General features: G+C 43.5%; 1 protein-coding gene and 1 long non-coding RNA gene across 3 annotated transcripts in view; both read left to right on the top strand.

Annotated features, from left to right (window-relative positions):
* Positions 1 to 3,485, top strand: part of LOC107664414 (uncharacterized) — a 6,088-nt gene extending 2,603 nt beyond the window's left edge. Inside the window, exons 3-4 of the long non-coding RNA XR_001631452.1 lie at positions 3,171 to 3,173; positions 3,370 to 3,485. This is a non-coding gene — a long non-coding RNA (uncharacterized LOC107664414). The remainder of the gene's footprint in view (positions 1 to 3,170; positions 3,174 to 3,369) is intronic.
* The window catches only part of LOC107664410 (multiple epidermal growth factor-like domains protein 9), a 108,829-nt gene that overhangs the window by 68,768 nt on the left and 34,171 nt on the right, over positions 1 to 5,890 (top strand). The window lies entirely within an intron of this gene.

Raw genomic sequence — 5,890 nt, 5'->3', positions numbered from 1 at the left:
GTTTATTTTCTTTATTTTGCAAAAGCACAATGTTTTGTTGATATTGTGAGTGTACACAAATAAAAGTAGACCCTTCACAGATTCAAATGATGTATTACACTTGTATGTATGATCAAAAATGGCGGAGCATTTTAAGTTCTTTTCGCTGTTATCAGGAACAGGGCCGGCGCCTCCGTCTACCCTGCGCAAAACATGATTTTAAAAGGCATATAATTTTTTTTCTTAACACTACATTTGTAACGTAAGTAACGCAATTATATTGACTTTAGTAACTGTAATCAAATTACACAAATTTAAAATATAATGCGTTACATTACTGCGTTACCAGAAAAAGTAATTAGATTACAGTAACGCGTTACTGTACTGTGTAACTGTGTTACTGTACAGCTACTGTGTAACGCGTTATACCCAACTCTGCCCAGCAAAAAGTAGACATTGCTCAGCTCATTAAACATTTACTTATAAGTTGATTCTGCAAATTTAGCTTGCATTAAAACATTCAAAAAAAAACATTAAAAGATTACACACTGTAGCTGTAATTCGTGGCTACTTTCATCATTAAATTCTAATATTTGGGAAGACATTGAAATTCATTGAAATTAACAGGACATAAACCAGCCCATGACAGAAGTGTGCTGCTCAAAAGAGTCTCTCTTTCTTCATAGACAATGGATAGGATACAGTCATGGCTCAGTTCTTTCTAGACGTGACTGTGCAGCCAAACATCAAAGTTATTGACTTGTGCTGTGAAGGATCATGGTGTCATCTTATAGCTCAAAGACATGGACTGAAAGGTCTTTGAGATGCTCTTCCTCAGCGCAGATGATCTGCTCTGTATGATGCTTGCTTATACTCTCTCTCCCACTCACTCTTTTTCTCTTTTTGCACATTGCACTTTAACAGATTTCATCCAATAATAAAAAAACACTTAGTTTTTCTGAATCTGTCTTTTTCATTCTTAAAGATATGTCAAAGTGTGTTTTAAAGAATGACTGTGCGTATGTGCGTTTGTTTAACCTGTTGGCGAACAATGCATACGTGGTGTGACGAGGCATGATATTAGACCTGTGTGGGTAAGTGCAGAGCACACTTTCTTCAGTGTAAAGGGATACTCCACCCAAAAATGAAAATTCGCTCATCACTACTCACCCTCATGCTGTCCCCAGAAGTTGATGGGACACTCCAAGCTGATGCTTCAAAAACCGCACAATAAAAAATGGTAATCCACACGACCCCAGGGGATGAATCAATGTCTTCTGAAGTGAAAAATAGATGTGTGTGACAAAAATACTACTATTTTAAATTGTAATAAACCATCGCTTCCGCCAAACTGTCATATGCACGTTCATGAATTCACACACTTGATGTAAATGTCAGCGCGTGTGGAGGCTTGCGGAAAAAGTGATGGTCCTCAGTGTTTCTGCGTCACATCTTGAGCAAGCTTTACATGAATGTTTACTGTACATGAACGTACACTGACATTTACTGTATGTCATGTGTGAACTCACGAATGCGTGTATGACATTTGGCCGGAAGCAATGTGTTTTTTTAAATGCATGTATCTTTTTTTTTTTTTGTAATTACTTGCTTGCTTATTTATTCACTTGCATACTATTTATATGGTGGGGCAAGTGAAAATGTTTGCAAAAAATCCTTTAATGTTGATAATACTTACTTTATTTAAAGACACTTCAAGCTTTCCATAGATATGTTTCTCATGTCTGTGTGTGAAGTATTCTCTGAGTTTTGGTTCATTTTAGTGATGTGTTTCAGAAAGAAGTTCGCAGAGACTGAGACAGCTGAAAGTGCACCCTGTATATTTTCTTTATTTTACAAAAGCACACATTTTACATCAATCTTTTGTTAATATTGTGAGTGTACACAAATAAAAGTAGACCCTTCACAGATTCAAATGATGTATTACACTTATATGTACGATCAAAAATGGCGGAGCATTTTAAGTTCTTTTCGCTGTTATCAGGAAAAAATGCAAGTGATGTTGCATTTGAGCCCTGACAATATTTCGTGAAACACAGGGTTTTAGGCATGGTTGCAGTTGTTATGTGCTTTTTAATATTAATTTTGGTGTAGTGTTTTTTGTTCTGAAGTAGGGGGTGTGCTATATATATTGTCTACGATAATATCTTAATTGTTGTTTTAACAATGTGAGATTTGACATGGAGTATATCGCAAAAAAAACAAACAAAACTCACCTACAGAGTGCATGCATACATTACGTGAAATCTACTAGGTTAGACTAGTGCACGTGCACACTTAAAGTGCGTTCTTTCACTGCATGATTCAGTCTAATAAAATGCATTTTAGAGATATGGGGTCAGAAAATGTATACATTTATATAATTGCATATAGTTAATCAATATCACAAGAAAAGTGCAGTTTTTTTTCTCCAAAAATCAGCATGATTACAAATAGGATATTTAATTTATACTTCAGTTCAATAAACAAGAAGTTAATATTAAGAGACTTACGTTTTCGACACCACATCGCCTGTTTTTGCTGTATTTCGCCAACAGAAATAATTCCAAACAAAGCCACAGCACTGTTTTGCGTCTCTGAGCAACATGACGGTGTTTCGTTCCTGAATGAATTAAATGATTCGGTTAAATTGCAATGACTCACTTATTAACAGTGACCTGCTGCCACCTACTGGCAGTTTTAATTTCACATTTAAAGGTGCACTAAGCGAATTTTGCCAAGTGATGTTGATATTTGAAAGCACCAAAACAAACACGCCCATACCCCAACAGGACCTCGCCCCTATTTTGATATCTCCGCCCCACACGTACATACACAACCCTGGCATCAACGATGGCGAAATCTGCTATGCCTGCCGGCCGCAGTATATTCAAGCAAGCCAACACAGATTAGTTGTGTGAAACAATACAAAATCAACGTAACTCACCTATCAAGAAGAAACAAAGAAACCTCGGCATCCGATTCCAGGCCTTCCCGCTCCTTGAGTTTCTCCACTGCTGGAAAGCTGCTCCAATAATAATGCGGGTCCTACCTCTTGCCTGATCGCAACCTTTCTTTTTAATGTTTTGTTCCTCCGAAAGTCAAGTCAATCTGCTAATATCCATCCTGTGCACTCACTGAGCGCTCTCTTCTACCTATCATTACTAGACACGCCCCTTACTGCTGATTGGCAGCAAGTGTGTTTTGGGACTCGGTCAGACACTGTGGTCAAAAGCGTTTTTCAAATATTGCTTAGTGCACCTTAAAAGTATCTTTTCATTTTTAAAATAATCTCAAATATCAGAATTTAATGTTTTATGTTTAAAATATCAAAACATGCATGCATTTGTAACTGCAGGTAAAATGCGTTTATGTCCCTCTGAGCTGCATCAGAGTCCCTTTAAGGCAAGTCATTTCAATCGGCGGCCGTCTTTGAAACGCCTCTGGAGCATGCAAGTGCAGCTCCTATCTCTTTGAATGGGGAAACATCAAAATCTCCAAATCTGTTAGCCAAGCTTAAGATTAAATTTCATATTTGAAATCACCAATGAAATCTGACAACAACTGTCTCATTAATGTTGTTTCTTTTGCTCAAATAGCATTAAAAAAGCTTATTTTCAGGCTAGACCAGCCAGTGCGCATGCACAGTCCTGAGCACCCATCTCAGAACCCCGACTGTTTCTATAGCAACCAGGACTTCTAACCATAGATATGTATACATAGATGCCTTATTAGTGACTGTTTCCATGGGCCGCTATACGTAAGCCGTCCACCATATTCGAAGGGTCAATTTGACGTCATTCACCATAACAGCCGATGGTCTGCGAACCCTCGAGTACGGTGGCCGAGAGAGCTCAACATGTTGTTGTGTAGACCTAACTAATACCATACAACAAGATGAGCGTGTTGGCGAACACAACATTAAAAGTTACCAGTGTTTCAAAACTTGTAATATTGAGTTAAAGGGGTCATATGACGTTACTAGAAAGAACATTATGTTGTGTATTTGGTGTAATGCAATGTGTTTATGCGGTTTAAGTTTGGATTTGAGACTTTAGTCTTTGCAACTTTACAGATATTCTTTATGCACCAAGAGCTTGTAACACTTCAAAGAGAAAGGAAAAATTGAAATCGCATCATATGACCCCTTTAATACATTTAAAAACACAAACCAACACATTCTCACCTGTGAAAGGTTATCCTGGTTTTTACAACCATCGGCTATGCAGGATTGTGGCACATTGTGGCATCTTCGAATATTTATTGATTATTATGGTAGATGACGTCAAGTTGACCGTTAAAGATGGCGGACACATCTACACGCTTGGCGCAGTCGAATGGGGCATCTACCTATACATATCTATGCTTCTAACGGCAGCTGCAGTGACGCGCTGACTTTACCGATTAGCGATTGGCTCTTTCAATCAGAAGGCAGGGCTCCAGCAGCTCTCTGCTGCACAGAAGCAGACTGAGGTGGGTCGTCACACCCTGCCCCGGCGGGCAGTTGCTGCCTCCACCTATCCGCCGGCCGCAGCGCCCCAGCCTGCTCCCGTGCCACATCCGCAGCAGCCTCCAGCAAGCGGCGCCGTGGAGCTGGCCGTAGGCAGGCCGCCCCACCCGTCCAGGCCCCCGTCAAACCTGGCGGTGAGTGAAAGAGCAAGAGGCCTCGGAACGGGTAACCCAGAGAGGAAGAAAGCTGCTCTTTGGGGGATGGTGAAGGCACTCTCAGACCCCTCTTCGGTCCGATCACAGGCCGCCCGAGTTGGGTCCCTGCGTTCCACCTTGCTGCCTCACTGCGGGTACGGTGGTGGTTCCGCTGGTCCACTGGCTTCATGGCCGAGTCCCGAGGTGGGCGTGGCAGTACGGCACTCACCGGGTCCAAGTTACACCGGCCTGTCGCCAAACCTTCACCCCGTGGTCAGACCTTACGTTCCTCCGGGCAGGAGTGCCCCTAGAACAGGTCTCCAGGCATGCTGTGGTTTACACGGATGCCTCCACACCTGGCTGGGGGGCCACGTACAACGGGCACGCAGTGTCGGAGGTATGGACGGGCCCCCAACTGCATTGGCATATCAACTGCTTAGAGTTGTTAGCAGTGCGCCTTGCCTTGAACCATCTCAAAAGGTGCTTACGAGGCAAGCACATGCCTTTCACATTCCGGGTCTGCTCAACCGTACGGCCGACGAGCTATCACAAGCTACGCTCCCGGGAGAATGGAGACTCCATCCCCAGACGGTCCAGCTGTTTTGGAGACGTTTTGGAGCCGCTCAGGTAGACCTGTTTGCCTCTCCAGGAACGTCTCACTGCCAGTTGTTCTACTCCCTGACCGAGGGAACACTGGGCACGGACACACTGGCACACAGCTGGCCGCAGGGCCTGCGCAAGTGTGCGACAGCCCCTCCCTGGCAGATTCCTCTGAGGAAGGATCTACTGGCTCAGAGACGGAGCACGCTGTGGCACCCGCATCCAGACCTCTGGAAATTTCATGTCTGGTCCCTGGACGGGACGCGGAGGTTCTAGGTGACCTACCCCAAGAGGTAGTTGACACCATCACTTCGGCGAGAGCACCGTCTACGAGACACGCTTATGCTTTGAAGTGGAACCTGTTCGTCGAGTGGTGTTCTTCTCACCGAGAAGACCCCCGGAGATGCCCGATCAGGGTCGTGCTTTCCTTTTTGCAGCAAGGGTTGGAGCGAAGGCTGTCTCCCTCCACCCTTAAAGTCTATGTCGCTGCGATTGCTGCTAACCATGACCCCATGGAAGGGAAGTCGGTAGGGAAGCATGACCTGGTCATCAGGTTCCTTAGGGTGGCGAGAAGGTTAAATCCTCTCTGGCTCCTCTCCATACCCTCATGGGACCTGTCTCTGGTGCTTAAAACACTACAGCAGGGCCCATTTGAGCCTTTGCAGTCAGT

This window comes from Sinocyclocheilus anshuiensis, unplaced genomic scaffold, assembly GCF_001515605.1.
Source record: "Sinocyclocheilus anshuiensis isolate Anshui unplaced genomic scaffold, SAMN03320099.WGS_v1.1 scaffold351, whole genome shotgun sequence".
Taxonomy (NCBI): Eukaryota; Metazoa; Chordata; class Actinopteri; order Cypriniformes; family Cyprinidae; genus Sinocyclocheilus; species Sinocyclocheilus anshuiensis.
Note: the sequence above shows the minus strand (reverse complement) of the source record. Positions and strands in the feature narration are given on the sequence as shown.